Source organism: Cryptomeria japonica, chromosome 3 (genome assembly GCF_030272615.1).
Source record: "Cryptomeria japonica chromosome 3, Sugi_1.0, whole genome shotgun sequence".
NCBI lineage: Eukaryota > Viridiplantae > Streptophyta > Pinopsida > Cupressales > Cupressaceae > Cryptomeria > Cryptomeria japonica.
This window is the reverse complement of record NC_081407.1, coordinates 951,616,500-951,637,090: the sequence shown is the minus strand read 5'-3', so window position 1 is coordinate 951,637,090 and position 20,591 is coordinate 951,616,500. Positions and strand designations below refer to the sequence as shown.

At 38.4% G+C, this 20,591-nt stretch overlaps 1 protein-coding gene across 3 annotated transcripts in view; it reads right to left on the bottom strand.

Annotated features, from left to right (window-relative positions):
* The window catches only part of LOC131038920 (uncharacterized), a 302,639-nt gene that overhangs the window by 194,747 nt on the left and 87,301 nt on the right, over positions 1-20,591 (bottom strand). The gene's annotated exons all lie outside the window — the stretch shown is intronic.

Here is a 20,591-nt window from a genome sequence, read left to right as displayed (position 1 = left end):
GGACAAATGTGCAAGGTGGGTTTAAGAGGTACTCAGGGACAACGACAAATGTGCAAGGCAGGTTTGAGAGGTACTCAAGGACAAGGACAAATGCAAGGCGCATATGAGGTATGCTCAAGGAAAACTTTGCGAAATCATAGGTACATCCTTATGCCAGCCAAGGACTAAGGTAAATTTCTTAGGTCGCAAATACAAGGTGTCCAAGGACAAATTTTCAAATTTGATATATGCTCAAGCTAATTAAGGACGTTGTAGCGCATTTGCAAGGTGAATAGGGATTAAGTGAAGGTGGCCATGAGAGGTTTTAAAGGATTTTTCCAAGTGCAAGTCAAAGTCATCCAAGAGCTAACGCGAAATTTCAAGGGACAAAATTCAAGGTAGGATTGAGGGGGTGTCATGGATAAGGACACATGCATTGAGTGGGTTTGGAAGGGTATCATGGACGAGGAATAGTACAATCCAAAGGTTGCTAAGGACAAAAACAAATGGCACTTGAATATAGTCAAGAACCACAATGCTAGGCACCAATGTAATGATATCAAAGATGGGCGCAAATTCCACTGGTCCAAGGGCAAATGCATGGGCACAAATTAGGGAGGTCCAAGGACTAGGGACAAATAAGGAAAGTTGGGCACAATCCCTCACCAAACAAGGAAAAAACCTAGGCGCTAACTAGATATGTCCAAGGACGAACAAGCAAAGTGAATACTTTGCAAAGGAAATTTCCCAAATGTGCCCAGGATAAAATAAAATAATTTTAGCATGTCATAATTGATCCTTAGATGTTAAGCTCCCAAATTTCCACATCTTAGCCAAGGATATTCACAAAAACCTCTTAATTTCCTATCTTCACAAGGTCAGAAAATCTGACCTTAACAAGGAATTTTCCTTGTCTAAGCATCACATCCTTTGGAATTTCACCATTTTCACACTTGGTATCATTTCAAAAAATCTTGATTTCTTGACAATTTTGCAATATTCTTTGCAATTTGACAATTGCGACAACACTTAGCAATTTTGACATTCCTCACAATTCCACCATCAATACTTAGTCCTGACACTTTATCATGGATTCCAGACTCAAAACATGACTTCTTTACATGACCACACCTAACGACAAGACATTGCACTCAACCTTCACGCTATCCTGGACTAACAAGACACATCCTTCTCATAAGCAAAAGGCAAAAAACTATGCCTATTGCCAAGCTAAAGACAATTAAACTAAAACAACTATGCTAGGAAGCGAAAAAGTGGGGGTCCCCATGTGCAATGGGGCATGTATGTTTGCAACATAATAGAACCATGCCCAGAAAACATTGATAAACCCTTTTCCTTTGGCATCCAAATTGAAAGGGTATGGCATGCCCGAGGCTATGGTATGACTAGGCTATTATTGCACTGAAAAAATCAACAAAAGCCACCAAAAATCCACTACAAATATCAAGAATCAATTCTTCAAGACAATCAACAACATAACTTAAATACCTTCATTTTTGTAACCCCAGATTCTGAAAACTTCTATAAAAATCAATGTGTTTCCTGAATGAAAACACCCAAACCAACTTTGATGGATCTTTCAACATCAAAACCAGTGAATATCAATGAGGGTTTCCATCCTCAATCAACTTTGGGAGAACTTCTTTGTTCACTCCAGCAACATCTCAATAGAGTTTGGAGGGATATTGGACAATTTCAAATTTCAAATATTTCATTTTCCCTAAAAAAGGCCCTTTTAACATTTTAAAACACCTTAAGTCTCCATATTCCATTTCCCTAGGCATCCAAGTTGGCAAACATAGCTTTTTAATATTTAAGACTAAAATGAATATTAAAACATTATTTTATAACTTCAATGCAAATATTAAAATAATCCCAACCACTTTGCAAAAAGCACCACCAAGGCACTAAAAAATGAAATTAAACATGCCAAAAAGGAATTGACATTGAAGAATGATGTTGCGTGTCAAAATAGGCACTTACTAAAAATACCAAAGTTCTCCAAAAACTATGGACAGCAACCTACAAGGCCCAAAATGCTACAAAGTATGTCACTACAAACCTAAAAGCCAACTAAAGTCCAAACCACCACTAAATGCCAAGAAAACCCTAAACTAAACTCTCCAAGAAAGCTGGACTCTCTTAGCTCACTTGGAAACCTTTGAAAAACCCTAAACATAACAGTATGCCATAAAAATGGGGACATTACAGTGTGATGTTGAATATGCTAGGTAAATTATAAACAAGAGTTGATCTTGTGTCCATGTTTACAAAGAATCGCACAACCTTTTTCTTATGCCTTGTATTTACATGGAAATTGCAAAGGATTGATGAGCATTATTCATGGTGCTATGTTTCCAATTTTCTTTACATCTACAAGAATTATAATGGTTTATGGAAAGTAGGAAAGATCGCTTCTCTTGGTCATATGTGTCCTATTTTTGTACTACAATGTAAGAACCCAACTTGGCTCTCCTCTGCTGACTATTTCTTTTGAATGCAGTAGATTTGAATTTGTTTTGGTTTTTGAATGTTTATGGATTTTTTTTGTGTTTTTTGGGCAATAATGAGCAATGATACAATACTGAAATAAACTCCTATGCTTAAAATAATACTAAAACAATAATATTACTACTGGAATTAATTTACGAGACTATCAAGGGAATGTTTGTTCTGTTTTATGGCCAATATGCCTGAAAAACAAATTCATTACAATGTAAGATAAAAACCTGATTTTTGCTGTCCCAGTAGATGAAAAATCTGCAAATTGCAAATTTTAATTTTTAAAATTTTTTTACTGTTCACGCGGTACTGTAGCAGTCCGTACGGCGGCACTGTTCACATGGTACTGTAGCAGTCCGTACGGCGGTACTGTGGCAATCTGTACCATACTTGTTAATCACCAAAATTTCTTCAATAAATCTGCAATAATTTCTCATGAATTTATTCTTCAATTCTACGCAATTAGATGCAAATAAGACCTCTGAATGAAGTCTTCCTGAAACCAAATATCACTGAATATTTCATCAGCTCAAATGGTGAACATTGAAGCAACTACGTCCTCCAATGGTGGCTGAAAACCCTAGTCTCCAGAGCAAAACCCTTTCAATTTCACAAATGCCAAAATAAAAAATAGCAATCCTCCCCTTCTTTCCAAACTCAAAGCTATATATCCTTTTTGCAAATCATACCCTAATCCTCTTAATTACAATTTTGCTTGTAGTTTCATTTAATTTCACTTTGGGTGTCAAAACGATTTTAATCATTAAATGGGCATTTAATTTTAATATTTCAATAGTCTGGCTCAGATAATTTAATTAAAAACATGGCCCCATCTAATGATGAGTTGACCCTCAAGTTAAGTGATTATAATATAAAGTCACTTTATAACTTTATTATTAAATCACTTAATAATAAATGCTAAGTTATTCAAACTTGTCTAACTCCATGAATATTTTGAATTTAGCTATGCCGTCTGAAACTGGAGCTCACCAGTTGACCACCCATCTGACCGTGATGTCTGCTAAAAATAGCAGGGGTCCATCTTCAACTGCTAAAAATAGCCTGGCCAAGCCAAACTCAAAGCAAAACTCATCATAAACAAACTCTGGCAACCCGGAAGTGTACTCTGCTCTGTCCCCGGAAGATCTCCACACCAAGGTGACCCTCTATCCAATCCTACTAGCCTACGAGGGTCTTTGATAGGCTAATCACAAGCTAGAGTGATGTCTCTAGCTAGAAGGGGACATCACATACAATAGTTAACGTTACCCTTTAATAGGCAATTGGATGCTCAAGATAAATGAGGACTAATATATTTTACATGCATCCATCTCTATCTCAAATGCTTTCTGAAAATTGGTCTTAATTTCATAAATGCTTTTTGTTGTGAGGTTATCCAATTGAATGTTGCCATTGCACCTCCTTTATTAACATGTCTTAAAGGTGAAGAGAAATGTGAGAAATTAAGTAATAAAGTACAAATGCCTTATAGAAATCATCCAGCCAAATAAAAAGGGTATTTAATGTAGGCCATTCTTGAATGACATTGAACTTGTTTGGATCTAACGCACACCATCTTTTTCTAGTATATATCACAAGTATTTGATCTCCCCCATGAAATATTAATAGTTCTTTAGATTAGAATACAACTTTTGTTGAAATAGAGTATGGAGACTGTCGTGACATTTTCACACATCACCCCATTGCAAAGGGGGACCCCCACTTTTTCGCTTTCTAGGTTAGTAGTATTATCTTAGTCGTCTGGTAGTGTAATGTTCCCAGTCGGGGATTGGATTATATGGCATTCAAGTCCTGCAAACAAACGTTAGTAGACAAACAATATGAAAGATAATTAAACATATACATATATTTATTTGTGCGATTATACAAGAAAGAATGCTATACGTTATTCTACCTATTTAACAAACAGTGTTAACTGAGTTATCAAGAAAAGGATACAATACTCCATAGGACCTTACCTGGATTGACCCAACCCTCTATTGAGAAATATTTCTCAGTTAGGAGCAACCCAGGATGTCGCCCTCCTAAGGTCTCTATTTGGGATCTCTATTAATGAATGAAATCATTAATGTTCTCAAGCTTGGCAGAGATCCCACCCCTGCTCAAGCTTCCCTATCTCTAACATATGCATATGGTTAACCTCTACAATATATATATTGCCTCTAAGAGATTCATTACGAAACTCCCTCTGAATTCCTATGAAAATGTTCAACGCAGTCATAGTAACCATGCTCTTCATATTTAATACATAAGTTACCTGTTGATCTTATTGACTAATTTGCAAAATCTGGATATTTCGTATACCCTCTTTCCTTCGTCACTATGCTCTGGGCATTTGCACTGAGGTTTTATTCCTCTGCAGTTTACTGGTGACGGCAAGGTGTAGAAGTGGCAACGCACTTCCTTCTTATTCGCCTGTATGCTGGGCTACACGGGTTATGCTGAGATTTTCTCACGAGACTCCTTGCTGGTGGTGTTAACGTTTCCTGGTATACGCGCCTCCCACCCTTTTCCTTCCTTCCTCCTCCATGTTTCACAGATGCATTATTCATATGCATCTCGGTTGCTCCCTCTGCAGTCATGACTCTGGTCGTGACTTTTGGATGTCACGACTTTGGGTTAAATCGATATGTTTGTTTTAATCAAACTTTTACGCATACTCCCATTTTAATAGTTCGATTTATTTTATTTATTAACATCTTTCTTATCCTTCACTACTTTATTATTTAACCATTTAACTTAATTTATATTTTAATATTTAATTTTCACTATTGTATTATTTATTAGTTACTCTTTATTTTAAGAGAATCGTGATTTATTGTTTATTGCAAATAATGATTTATTATTTAGTATTTTTCTTTTACTTGATTTATAATAATAATTATTATTTATCATTTGTTATTATTTACAAATAACAATTATTTATTATTTATTATTATTTATTTATTATTTACTTGATTTATAATAGTAATTATTATTTAGCATTTACAACTAAAGAGTAATGATTTATCATTTATTATAATTATAATAATAATTATTAATTACAAATAATAATTTAATGATTTACCATTTTAATTAACAATGATCAATGTGTCTTTGACAAATTTAAGTACCGAGATATATTTATTAATCAGGGGTCATTGCAGTCCCTCCCTCTCGACTTTGCTTGTCCTCAAGCATTTTAAGAGTCTCTTCCTTCTCCCAAGTAGGATCTTCATTGGGTAGTCCCTTCCATTTGATTAGGACCTCTCTCACAGTTCGATTCCTCAACTTTTTCTCTCTAGTATCAATGATGACTTCTAGCTCTAGGATAAGTTGTCCCTCATCGTCAAGTGGGGGCAATGTTTCACATGGTACCACTTGTTGTCCCAAAACCTTTTTTAATCTGGATACATGAAATACATTGTGAATTCGGCTATCTCTGGGAAGCTCTAATTCATAGGCCACTTCTCCTACCCTCCGTGTTACACGATATGGTCCATAGAATCGTGGTTTGAGTTTCTCTGTCCCATTCTTTTTTATGGATATCTGTTTATATGGCTGCAACCGCAAGAAGACTAGATCCCCTATTTCAAATGATCTCTCCACTCGTTTCTTGTCTGCATAGAATTTTTGCTGATTTTGGGCATGATGTAAATTGTCTCTAAGTGCCTTCATGAGGTCAATATTCTTTTGGATAAACTCTTGAGAGCTGGGTACTTTGCTATCTTGGGTGTTCAATCCTCCAAAAAATGGGGCCTCATAACTGTATAGTGCTTTGAATGGACTCATCCCTATAGACAAATGGTGGGTGGTATTATAACAATATTCTCCCAGATGCAACCATCTAATCCAACTTGTTTGTTGGCCCGTGACATAGTTCCTTAAGTACCCTTCTATCCATTTATTTACTATCTCTGTCTGTCCATTAGTGTTGTTCCTGATAACTGATGCTTGGGGTTAAGGTTGTTCCTGCTAACCTGAAAAGTTCTTGCCAGAACTTACTAAGAAATTTACTATCTCTATCACTTACAATGTTCTGGGGAAGCCCGTGGAGGCGAAAGACTTCTCTAAAGAATAGTTCTGCTATTTGTTGTGCTTTAAACTCTGAGGAGGTGGGGAAAAAATGAGCATATTTTGTGAGTCTGTCTACCACTGCATAAATGTTGTCTTTCCCCTCAACCTTGGGTAATCTTGTTATAAAATCCATAGATATACTTTCCCATTTCTGGCTTGGAATAGGGAGTGGTTGTAGTAGTCCCACCGGATGTGATAATTCTGTTTTATTTTGTTGACATGTCATGCATTCCCGTACATATTTGTAAACGCCCTTCTTTAGTCCCTTCCATGAGTATTTTTCTCTTATATGTTTGTATGTTTTATAGTATCCTTGGTGTCTGTTGTGCGAATCGCACACCCATCCCCGTCTTGGACAGGGACCCCCCGGTTTGTGCCTTTCTGTCTTTGCGGAAGAGGAAGGAGATATGAAGGGTCAAGTTGGTGAGTGATGGAGTCTGGAATTTCCTGACCCTGAAATTTGGCTAAGTCTGGAATGTCCTGATCCTGAAATTTGACTAAGTCTGGAAAACTGAGGAATCCTCCAAAAACTAGAATTTGCAATATAACTCCTGGAGGTCCGAAACCATTCTCAAACATCCTGAAAGTATATATGGAATATAACTTAAAGTATCACTTATACTTAAATGTTATATTCCATAAAATGATCCTTCGACGAGAGCGAAATGTTGCAAAAAGACCCTCCAAGTCCGAAATTCACTTTAGACCATCAATTTCGGACCCTGGGGCAAAAAGTGAAATGTTGCGAAAGTGGCTTTAGGTCCAAATTTCACTTAAAATGCCCAATTTCGGACCCTGGGGAGAAATTTGAAAAATGTTAAAAGTTGCAAAAAACTCCTCCAGGTCCAAAATTCACTTTAGACCTCCAAATTCAGACCCTATCTCCGAAATTTCAAAATATGACAAATCGCAAAAGGTGCTGAGAGCTCCGAAATTTGCAAAAGGATGGTCTAGGTCCGAAATTCGCCTTAAGTTCTCATTTTCGGACCCTGGGGCGAAATGTGAAAAACGCGAAATCTTGCAAAATATGTTATTTGGTCCGAAAAACACTTAGAACCTCCATTTTCGGACCTTGGAGCCGAGATTGAAAAAGCGATGAAATTCGCAAAAGGGTTCAAATGCTCCGAATTTGCCAAAACGCGTTTTAGTCCGAAGTTTTTTGCGAATGGCGATAGGGTCCGAAAGCTTTTCTAAGTTGCAAAGCATCCAAGAGCTCCGAAGTTTTTTGCAAAATGTCTACAACATCTGAAATTTCCCAAAAGGTGCTTTAGGTCCGAAAATGCTTATAAAGTTTGTAAGAAACCCCAAGAGCTCCGAATTTCGCCCAAAACATCAATTTTGGACCATGAGGCTGAAATTTAATATTTGGAAGAGTTGCAAAAACCCCCAAATGGTCCGAAATTTCATTCAAAACGCCAATTTGGGACCCTGGGGGCTAAATTGGAGAATATGATGAAATTACAAGAGCGATAAATGGTCCGAAGTTTTTAAAGAGGTTGCGAAACACGTCCAAATGGTCCGAAAATGCCTTTGCGCACCAAAATGTCTTGAAACTCCGAATTTGCAGAAGTGTTTAATGGTCCGAAAATTACCCTTGAGCTGGAATAAACTCCCCATGCTCCAAAATTTGCCAAGGACGCGAAAATCGCGAAGAACGCCATAGCTCCGAGGTTTGTATAACTTGAAAGAGGCGCCCAATGGTCCGAAGTTTACCCTCAGGATTAGAAAACGCAGTTTAAGGTTTGCAAAATAGCGCCAATGCTCCAAAATTCAGAAAAGCATGAGTGTTGGGATTTTAAAATTTCTAGAAGCTCTTCAACCCTCCAGAATCGCACTATAAGAAGTTTTCAAAACGCCATAAACCCATTCAGAACGCCCAAGACTCCAAAGGTAAAATCACACAGAAATAAATCGCCCAAACACCATCAAGACCAAGGATCAGATTTCACATTCGAGGAGAAAGGAGAAGCATTTTCAAGATAAATCTCACAAAGAGCTCCTCAAGCCAAGACGTCGTAACTAAAATTTAATATTTGTTAAATTAAATTATATAATTTTTCAAATTGATTTAATGAAATGAAATTGGTTGATTAATCGCAGGACGTCATTGGAGAACCAGGAGAACGCCTCAAACGCAAATCAAGGAAGGATCGCAATTTAAGGCCAAGCGCTGAAGACTGGAAAAGAAAAGATGCAAGAGCGCGAAAGCAACCAAACATTGGGAACCGTGCCGCTAAACAAAGATGAAGTCCACCACCGGGACCAAAGACCAAAGAACACTCTGAATGCTGCAAAGTTTATGCCTTCTCGAGAAAAAGCACACAGCTGGATTTAAGTCCAGAAATTCAGTTTTAAAACTGAAACTGCTTTATTGTAAACTGCCTATGGGTCCCGCGCAAGATATTTTTGTGGATAACTATTCCCAACCACCAAGAAGATTGGATAGACCTGAATTAAAGCCAAATAGTGGCAGGTAGTTGAGATAGTTGCTGGTTCGATAACTGAGAATTAATTCGGCATGGGTTAAAGCTGCCAGCTTCTGGAAGGCAGATCAGGACCCTTGGATGCAATCCATCCTAGCGTTCGATTCAAAATTGTAATATCTATAAAAGGCAGAGGCCTCTCTTTTGTAAAGGGTTAGATAATTGGAGATTGTTAGAGGGTTAGGGATTTCAGTTAGATAGTTAGGTTTTAGAGTTAGAATAGGTTAGATTTTAGGCATAGCATAGAGATGCTGCAAAAATTGTTGTAATGGCAGCTGAAGCAAATATATGAACATTGAAATATGGTGTTTGTTGTCTTTGTTTTGGTCTGTTTGCATGGTTTCTTTCAGCTGGTTAATTTTAGAGTGCAGGGATTTTAATGGTGAAGTGTGGAGGGGTTTCTGATGCATTTATGGTTCATACCATTGGGGGTCTGCTGATTGTAGGTCACCGTGCATGGTTAGTCTGAACCCAAACTGTGCTTAGTTCCACTGCGGGTGTTCGTCTTAGGCTACGCCAGAATTGGGTGCCTAAAACGGGTGTCTCCGGTCTGAAAATCCTTCATCCCTTGGAGCTTGCACCATTTTTGTCCAGTTGTGAGGGTATCTCTGGCGAAACAAGAACTGGTTTATCGAAATCTGTCTACCCACTGCATCAGCTGTTATCATCCTTGTCCTTAGGCTTCCTGAACCCTTCCCTTTTGATTTTATTTCGTAATTAGAGAATCACAGCAGACCAGCTTGTTGCAAACCGTAAGTCCCCCTTGTGTTTCCAGCAAAAAACATCAAACCACTGAGTAGTCCCGCAGTCAAGACCTGACAAAAGAAACCTTGAGGTTATCCCCTTTGATCAAAACGTAGAAAAGAGCATTAGGGACTTCCTTATCTCAAGAGAGGATAGGATACTCAGCTGTTTATTCTATTCTGCGTTGGCTGTATGGAGTTTGCAGTGATGCGATTTCAGACACGTCAACAGTGTCCGGCTAGAGGGCTGTCATGATACTCCCTTAGAATGGTATCTTTTATTTTAGATTGAGGGGTTAGATATACCCTACCTTTGTAGAGGATAACACCATCCCATACTCTGAATCCTTCACTGGGCATCTTCCCTTCCATAATCTCGACGGTCAGGGGGTCTTTGGCGTATTCTGCTATTATATCTTTTTTCCAATACTTTGTAATTTTAGTTATAGTGTTGATGTGAGGTCATCGGGATAAGGCGTCTGCGGCCCCGTTATTCACTCCTTTAACATACTCTATATCAAAATCATATGCTTGGACCCTACTCACCCATTTTTGTTGTCTATCATTTAGGTCCCTCTGGCTCAAGAAGAAACGCAAGCTGTTATGGTCTGTTTTCACCAAGAATTTTCCACATATCAGGTATTGCCAAAACTTTGCTAAGGCGTGCATTATGGCCAACGTTTCTTTATCATAGATGGAATAATGTTTCTCTGTCCCTGTGAGCTTGCGGCTTTCGAAGGCTATCGGGTGTTTCCTTTGCATAAGAACAGCCCCGATACCTTCCCCTGATGCGTCACACTGTAGTTCAAATGGTATGGAGAAGTCAGGAATGGCCAATATTGGGCATGAACTCATGGCTTCCTTGAATTGTTCAAAGGCTTGTTGGGCTCTGTCACCCCATGAAAAAGCCCCCTTTTTGGTCAAGTCTGTGAGCGGGGCTGCTATCTTGGAGAATCCTTTTACGAATCGTCGATAATAACTGCATAACCCCACAAAACCTCTAAGTTGTGTGAGAGTTTTGGGCCTGGGCCATTCCCTAATGGCTCTGATTTTTTCTTCTCCACACTTACCCCTTCTGCATTAATTTTATGCCCTAGGTAGAGTATTTCCTTAAGGCCAAACTCACATTTCGAGATTTTGGCATATAGTGACTTTGTCTCTAGTATATTCAGCACTTCCTCAATATGTTTGAGATGTTCCTCCCATGTTTTGCTGTAAATGAGAATGTCGTCAAAAATTATGAGAAGAAACTTCCTTAATTGTTGCCTGAAGGTGTGATTCATACAAGATTGAAAAGTGGCTGGAGCGTTCGTAAGTCCAAATGGAAGCACTAAAACTTCGAAATGCCTATAATGACATCTAACGGCTGTTTTTTGCACATCTTCTTCCCTCATTCTGATTTGATGGTATCCTGACCTTAAATCAATCTTGGAAAAATAACAAGCTCCATGTAGTTCATCCATCAGTTCGTCGATCCGCGGGATAGGATATCTATTTTTTATGGTTTTCTTATTTAAGGCTCTATAATCAATACACATTCTCATAGTTCCATCTTTCTTTTTGACTAACACCACTGATGAGGCAAAAGGACTGCTACTGGGCTGAATGTGACCCATTTCCAATAGCTCCTTAATGGTTTTCTCAATTTCCTCTTTAAACTTGTGGGGATGTCTATAAGGTGTGGTAATCACTAGTTTTGCTCCTCCTTCCAATTCAATAGAATGTTCAAAACCTCTTTTTGGGGGAAGGCCGGGTGGAATGTCACAAAAAACCTTTTTGTATCTTTCAAGGATGGGTTGGATGTCTATATGAATTCTCTATTCATTTGAAGGAGTTTTACCTAGTATCATACATTGAGCTACCCATTCACCTTGATCATGTCTAAGGATTTTTTCAATTTTATTACAAGACACTAGCTTGGGACACCCATCCGGCATGCCTTTTAAGATTACTTGTTTCCCTTCATGCTCAAAACATATCTCTAAATTAGGGCTATCCATAACGAACCGCCCCAAATAATTTATCCATGGCATCCCAAGGATAACATCATTCTGTATGTTTGCTACATAAAAATCTCTTTTGATTGTATGTTTCCCCAAAGTGATTTCTACTTGAGGTACTATTTTCGTACATTGATTTATGGATCCATCTGCAAGGGCGACCTTAAATCCTGGAAAGTTTTGGGTTTTTAGTCTTCTTTTTGCCACCAAGTGTTGGCTAATGAAATCATGCGAAGCGCCTGTGTCTACTAAGGCAACCACCTTCTATCCTTTAAGAGTTCCCTTAATTCGAAAAGGTCTATTCATGTTATGAGTCATGACTGCCAGTGATCCCTCTGTTTCGTCGGTCTTAGCCCTTTTGCTAAATTCTTCTATTTGGTTTACTCTACCTCTCTTACATTGATGCCCTCTTTCCCAAGGCTCTCTACATTTGAAACATAAATTTTTCTTCATTAATTCATCCCTCTTTTGGCACCTATGTACTGCACTCCAGGGCTCCATACATAAATAACATGGTTTCGCTAAATTGTTTTTCCTTGAATCATCTCTTCGGTAGGATGATTTGGAGAGGTAGACCTTTGTCTTTTCTTTGGATTGGTTAGACTCAACCCTTCTTGCTTTCCTGATAGCCTCGGCTAAATTTTGGGGTTCGAATGGTTTCACTACATTTTTGGTTAGGTCTTTGAGGCCCTCTATAAACATATGAGTTAGCCGCTTCTGGGATAGGTCAGGAATCATAACAGATAATTCTTGGAATTTGCTAATAAATTCATCCACTGTGCCAGTTTGTTTGAGGAGCACTAATTCTTGAAAATACCATTCGGAGTCTTTTTCGTCAAATCTGCTGGTAAGTTTTTGAGAGAATTCCCCGTAGGAGTTTATACTTTGATGACCTAGGGAAACAAGTCCATTATGCCACCATTCATGAGCTGCTCCTTCTAGATGGAGAATCGCAAATTGGAGGGCGTTCTCTTCTGTCATGGGACTTAGAGTGAAATAGGTATTTAGTTTTTGTAACCATGCATGGGTTGTGAGTTTCCCTAATCCGTCAAAGTTGGGAAGGGATACTTTATTCACTTTGTGTTGGAGTTCTTTATTCTTATGCTTCCAGGGTGCTTCCCTACGCTTGTCCTCGCAGAAATCTCTAAAGGATACCACTTCCCTTATATGAGGGTCTAGATCGGCATATGCTCTGGCAATGTCCTCAGTGCTAATTCTGTGTTGTTCTACTCCCTCCTCTTCCTGAGATGGTTCATTGTGAGGTAAGAATTGGGGTTGAGGCACCCTGGACGTTGAGCATTCATTATTATTCTCTAAATGATTAGAGCTATCCCTTTTATCGGTAGTATGCCCTTTATTGGTTGAGTTTCCCATAGATTTCAAAGCTTGTAGGATGGCCTGATTAGATTCTTTCATCTCCTTAATTAGGGAGTGATTTGTTTGTTCCAAATAAGATCTCATCTCATTGGTGAATTCGTTCATGTTGGGTTTCTTCTTCCTCTGGTAGACTAACATAAACTCCACAGGATGGCAGGATTATGCTCTGATACCACTGTAATGTTCCCAGTTGGGGATTGGATTATATGGCGTTCAAGTCTTGCAAACAAACGTTAGTAGACAAACAATATGAAAGATAATTAAACATATACATATATTTATTTGTGCGATTATACAAGAAAGAATGCTATACGTTATTCTACCTATTTAACAAACAGTGTTAACTGAGTTATCAAGAAAAGGATACAATACCCCGTAGGACCTTACCTGGATTGACCCACCCCTCTATTGAGAAATATTTCTCAATTAGGAGCAACCCAGGATGTCGCCCTCCTAAGGTCTCTATTTGGGATCTCTATTAATGAATGAAATCATTAATGTTCTCAAGCTTGGCAGAGATCCCACCCCTGCTCAAGCTTCCCTATCTCTAACATATGCATATGGTTAACCTCTACAATATATATATTGCCTCTAAGAGATTCATTACGAAACTCCCTCTGAATTCCTATGAAAATGTTCAACGCAGTCATAGTAACCATGCTCTTCATATTTAATACATAAGTTACCTGTTGATCTTATTGACTAATTTGCAGAATCTGGATATTTCGTATACCCTCTTTCCTTCGTCACTATGCTCTGGGCGTTCGCACTGAGGTTTTATTCCTCTGCAGTTTACTGGCGACGGCAAGGTGTAGAAGTGGCAACGCACTTCCTGCTTATTCGCCTGTATGCTGGGCTACACGGGTTATGCTGAGCTTTTCTCACGAGACTCCTTGCTGGTGGTGTTGACGTTTCCTGGTATACGCACCTCCCACCCTTTTCCTTCCTTCCTCCTCCGTGTTTCACAGATGCATTATTCATATGCATCTCGATTGCTCCCTCTGCGGTCATGACTCTGGTCGTGACTTTTGGATGTCACGACTTTGGGTTAAATCGATATGTTTGTTTTAATCAGACTTTTATGCATACTCCCATTTTAATAGTTCGATTTATTTTATTTATTAACATCTTTCTTATCCTTCACTACTTTATTATTTAACCATTTAACTTAATTTATATTTTAATATTTAATTTTCACTATTGTATTATTTATTAGTTACTCTTTATTTTAAGAGAATCGTGATTTATTGTTTATTGCAAATAATGATTTATTATTTAGTATTTTTCTTTTACTTGATTTATAATAATAATTATTATTTATCGTTTGTTATTATTTACAAATAACAATTATTTATTATTTATTATTATTTATTTATTATTTACTTGATTTATAATAGTAATTATTATTTAGCATTTACAACTAAAGAGTAATGATTTATCATTTATTATAATTATAATAATAATTATTAATTACAAATAATAATTTAATGATTTACCATTTTAATTAACAATGATCAATGTGTCTTTGACAAATTTAAGTACCGGGATATATTTATTAATCAGGGGTCATTGCAGGTAGTGTCTTTTGCTAGTAACCTTTTACTTGAGGAGGTGCAATGTCTTAGGTTGCTAGGAAGTGATCAAGTCATGTCTTTCTCTTTAGGTAGAATTGAGGTCAGTTTAGCTTTCAATGCCTTAGAAATGAGCGATTTAGGACGATCATTCCATTTGATCATCATCACAGGCTTTGAAAATCAGAGTTAGAAATGCTGAGTCTAAGTATGGAGAGTTATCAAACAAAGTGGAATGCTTGAGGAGAGGTAGTCAAGACATGAACTTATGATGAATGAACCTTGTCAAGTCCTTGACATGGATGAAGCATGTCAATGAAACAGCAAAATGGAAAGAAATGAGGTCACTCCCAATGACCCCTCAAATCCCCGACCAGCTTCATTGTCGCTTCCAGTGACACCTAAAATCTCCAACCTGCCTCTACAAGCACTGGCGGTTGGTGGTCAAATCTCCGACCTGCCTTCTGTCATTTCCAGTTGCTGGTCCAAAGTCCGATCACATTGAGAAGACTCATATATTTGGTGAGATCAACATTTCTTGAAGTCAATGCTTAAGGTTTTAAAAGCTAATGATGTATGAGATGCATGAAGTTGCTAAGGGTAAGTGGAAGCATGTTGAAATGCTAAGTGAGAAAGTCACTCTCATACTTTGGTGTCACTTCCACTTCATCCTAAAATCTCTGATCTGCCTTATGCACTTCCAGTTCAAGGCTAAGTCCACACCTACTTCCACTTGAAGGCAAAATGCACGACTTACAAAGAAGACTTCCAATGAGGGGTGAAACTCACGACCACTGTCAATTGAACCTTAGATCTCCAACCACTGCCAATAGGGTGCTAAATCTCCGACCTCCCTTAGTGACTTCCACTCGACCCTAAAAACCCCGCCCAAGGACATGTGGATGACTTTTTCATGCCACTAGGAGGTGAATGATTTCATGCAAAACAAGTAGATGATCAAATTGATGAAAGCATGCAAGGACTTAAGGAAGGAAGAAGTCACTTCCACTTACTAGTGAGATCCACAACAAGCTAATGCTGACTTCCAATTGGAGGGAGGTCAAACCTACGACCAGCTTATAGTCACTTCTAGTTGGCCTTGAAAAGTCCAGCCTATGGTTTAAAGCAAAGAGTAATTTCGAGGAATGATCAAACAAGTGATCAAAAAAGATGAAGGATGTAGATGACAAGGATGGAACTTCTCACTTCCACTTGAGGGTCAAAACCACGAACATGGTGCACCTCTACTGTCCCCTCAAAACCCCGACCATGCCTAGATTATTTGCAGTTGCTACCAATAACCCTGACCTGCCTTAGACTACTTCCACTTAGCCTCAAGACATCCGACCAGTTGCTGATGGTGACTTCCAGTTGGTGTTGAAAACCACGGCAGTTTACAAGTACTGCCAGTACCCCCTTAAAACCATGACCTACCCAAAGTTAGTGTCAATAACACCCAAAAAGCTCAATCTGCCCATGAGCACTTCCAGTTGGAAGTGAAATTCACGACCCTTTTGAAGGTGACTTTCAGTAGGGGTCAAAAAGTCCAACTTGCCTAAGTTAGTGTCAATGCCTCTTCAAATCTACCCAAGAACCAAAGGCAAGTCTCAGATCTGAAATCAATGAATATCGGACATGTCTTAGACTTGTAACTCATTAATTTGACCTTCAAGCATCAAAATCAGACTCAAATTGATGGAAATTAGGTCGAAAGGACTAAATCAAACATGAAATCAGAAGATTAAAACATTTAGAATGCATATCAAGTTAAGAGATTTGAGAAACCTGTCTACATCATTATATGTTTAATGATGTCTTGCTTGTCTTGCAGGTATGATTAAAGAAGAGAATAAAGGTGCAGACTGCAACAGCACTAGGGAGCTTACCATTGCAAAGAAGGCTTGTGGATTGATGAACGAGTGAAGGAGAAGGAAAGATCAAGCTCAAGAACATTTGATCAAGATGGGCAAGATATGAAGATCAGTTGCAATGAACATGAAGGAGATCTCACATCATGTGATAGGACATACATGGAAAGCTTTACCAGCGGGAGAAGGATATCAGCACCTTCAAGGATGCCGTTGAACCAAGGATGAAGAAGACATCCAGGTCTAATGCAAGAAACAAGAGATGAAAGTGCTTGGAGGAAGAATATAATCAATACATTCAAGGTGAAGAAGGATTAAATAACCTTAGTGATGCAATCTCTGCCTGAGGGGTTCAACATTGCAAGTAGTGCAATGAAGAGCTCGAGCTACCCAAGCACATCATAAGGACAAAGGGAGGATCCAGCACAGATATCACGAGTCTACAGCAACATCATCAAGGAAGACTTCATCACATGAAAGAAGATCAAGGGCACTTCAGCAAGCATAAAGGTGAAATTCTCAGACAAAAAGATGAAAAGTGAGATGATCAAGAAGAATTACAATCACATACTTGTGATGAGTTACGAGGAGCAAGAAGCTAAGATGCCGCCTAGTCATCTTCAAGCAAATCACATCATCCCAATTCAAGGTGTCTAGATTCAATGCACCTAACTCATCCAACGAGACAAATAACTACCACATGTGGGCACAAAGTTCGATGTAACTACCCTCATCATCTATTGGTCGGAATTCCAAAAAGGGCATGTGTCCCATAAAATGTAAATTTATCATTGGTCAAGCATTAAATGCTATGTAATGGGTGTAACAAACCCTAATTAGGGTTTTCATATTGTAATCTTGGTTATTGATTGTGAATCAATCTGAGCCACTCATTGTAAAGAGCTATCTATATAAGGCTCAATTTTCTCATTTGTAAAGGTTAATAGTGAATAGTCAATAATTAGCAGGTAGCAAACAGTTAGCAATAGAGTAGGAGAAGGCAAAAATTGTTGCCAAACCTGTAAACAAACATACTTTCATTGAATTTATGGTGGAATGTGTTGTTTCTTCTACATAATTGCATGGTTTCTTGTTATATTCCCATGTTAGATGGTGTTAATTAGATTAATGGAAGCTATTATGGATAATTAATGGTGAAATTCTTATGTTCATACTACTAGTATTTCACTAATTGTGAAGTATCTTGCGTAGTCAATTGGACTCATTTAGCCAAGCTTAACTTCAATTGCTACTTCTTCATTGATATGCATCATCTTGATGGAGTCTATGTCCTTGGTAGTGATTTGAACATCATTTTGCTCTCCTTAGAAGATCGCACTAGCTTTGTGGAGTTGTTGCCTTGAATGGCAAAGCAAAGTCTAGCAGAGCTTCACTAAATCATTCATAGTCTCTTATGTTTCTATGATTAGACTATCTTTCTAAACCCTCATCATTTTTATCTTTTTTTAAAATGAGGTAAATTTCCATGTTCCAACAGCTTTCAAGCATTCAAGTATCAACGTAAGTCCCCTTGTGATTCCAACAATATCACATCATACACACTGAGTCTATCCAAGAGCACATCAAGACCTGACATTCAGAACCTTGGAGTCACCCTATTTGATCACGCAGTTTGCACTTGGGAGGATTTTGTTCAAAAGAGGATAGAATACTTAGTATTTTATTTTGTGTTGCATCATGCATAAAAAAACACATCAACAAAGAAATTCTAAAAATATGATTCAGGTGTCATTACCATGATGTGCTAAAGATAAGTATGTCATCCTGATCGGCAACAACAAATGAACCTATAAAAAGGCATTGGATATCATTACCCCATTCATAAATATCAAGGCATTGGCCAAGCCAAAAGGAATAACCAACCATTGAAACTAGCCTTATTTTCCTTTGGAGGTAGTTCACCATAAACTTGAGCTTTTCATAGAACCTATGGTAGCATAATTTGAAGTCTTGGCACTGCAAAGATTCTCTTTTATGTATTCATCCTTAAAAGTGCATAGATGTTCTTCACTGCAATGTAGTCAACACACAAAATCCACATGGCATCCTCCTTTTAAACATGCATAATATAGCTACCTCAAGGCAACAGGTTTAGCCAAATGTGTCCATTAATCGCAAAGTTCCTAAATGTCTTGCTTGATCTTTCATTGTGACGGTTCATCTTGCAAACAAATTAGAATATGCACAGTAACGAAAAAAAAAATCAAGCAATCTTTATTGATATTACCAAGCTGATTACATTATAGCACTTGCCTCTTCAAAGGGGCTGCCTCCTTAGAGCAATTGTCAATACAACATGATATTGCCTAGGCACCACAATATTGCTCAACTAAAGAATAATACTACCACCCCATACATGTGTGATAAATACTTTTTATTTTAATTAGTTCATGGGATGACTTACAACACATATGTGTCCAAGCATTTATTTATTAATATCCAACATGTAATAAAAGGGTTAGGACATAAGGGTCCTAACATGCCTCCCACCTTCAAAAGCCTTGCCCTCAAAGCTGTAGCTGGAGAAACTGTCGGTGAAGTTGGTGAAGCGTCTCCCAAGTCACATCTTCTAGCTGCATATTTTGCCATTGCACCAACACATTTGTTATAGTCTGATGGCAGAATTACCATGAACAACTATCCAAAATAGCTTTTATTATTTTGTGTCAAGCTCTAGCAAAATGCTTTGACCAAGGACATCCTTCAAATAAGTTACATGCTGTGTTGCATGGGTACCCGTACCCAACCCCCTAGAATGCATAGCGGAGACTGGTACGCGTCTCCCGTATTGGAGACTCGTCAGGAGACGTCTCTACACATAGGAGACTCCACGTCAACGAACCTTCCCGTCTCCACCCTAAATAACACGCGCAAAAGTCAAAAAGTTTGTCGCGATGCATGGGCAGAAGCAAAAACCACCGACGTGAGCCCCATTTTCAAACATTTGTATGACATTTTGATTTGACTCATTTCACATTTGTGTACTTAAACTTCAAAGTGAATGTCAATTCTTGTTTTGAAAGTTCAATGTCATTATATTTTCAAATTTTCTATAAATTATTAAATTATATTTATAAAAAAATTGGCGTCTCCAAGTACCCCCGTCTCCTATTTTGAAAAAATAGGCGTACCGGTACCCGTACCAGTCTCCGAGTACCCCCGTACCCATGCAACCTTGCTTACATGTAAAATAGGATGTCTTGGAAGATCATGAAAGGTCCAACTTATGCACAACCAATCAAATCCATTGTAAAACTCAATAAGGACCATAGAACTTTGGTACTAATTTTTGGCTTCCTTTAAGCTATAAGGATTGTAGAAACGAGACTCGCATGGACTCACCCAAACTCACCAAGTCGCAAGTCGAATCAAGTCTAGCAAGTCATAGGGACTCAGACTCAAACTCAAACAAGTCTGGGACAAACTCGCCGAGTCCCGTCACCTTGACTCAACCATGCTCAATTTTTTCTTCATGGATGTCTTGCTCTCGAGATCCATCGCTCTATTATATGCATCTTTGTACAAGGTTGGTGGAACAATTTTCATCTTCTTCCGGAGGGAGTGTTTCAGTCCCTCCACAAACCATCTCTTTTTCAACCCATCTGTTGGTTGACTCTCCATTTTCCCCAACAGTTCCTTGAGTTGTCGACTATAGGCTCGGACCGTCTCGTTCTTGTTTTGCTTTGTGCCATAGATTTCGGCTACTATTTCATTGTCGTCTATGAGGAGGCGGAACTCTATCTCGAACTCCTTCTTCAGGTTGGGCCATGTGCCGACTTTGGCCTTATCCGTATTGAAGTACCAGTCGATGGCCTCTCCCCTTAAGGTTGCTAGAAATTATGTTACCCATTCGTCCTGGTCGATAACACCGTTCGCTGACCATATGGTTTCACAAGTGTGGCAATGGTGGACGGGATCTTTCTTCCCGTCGTCGTTGAACTTCGACAAC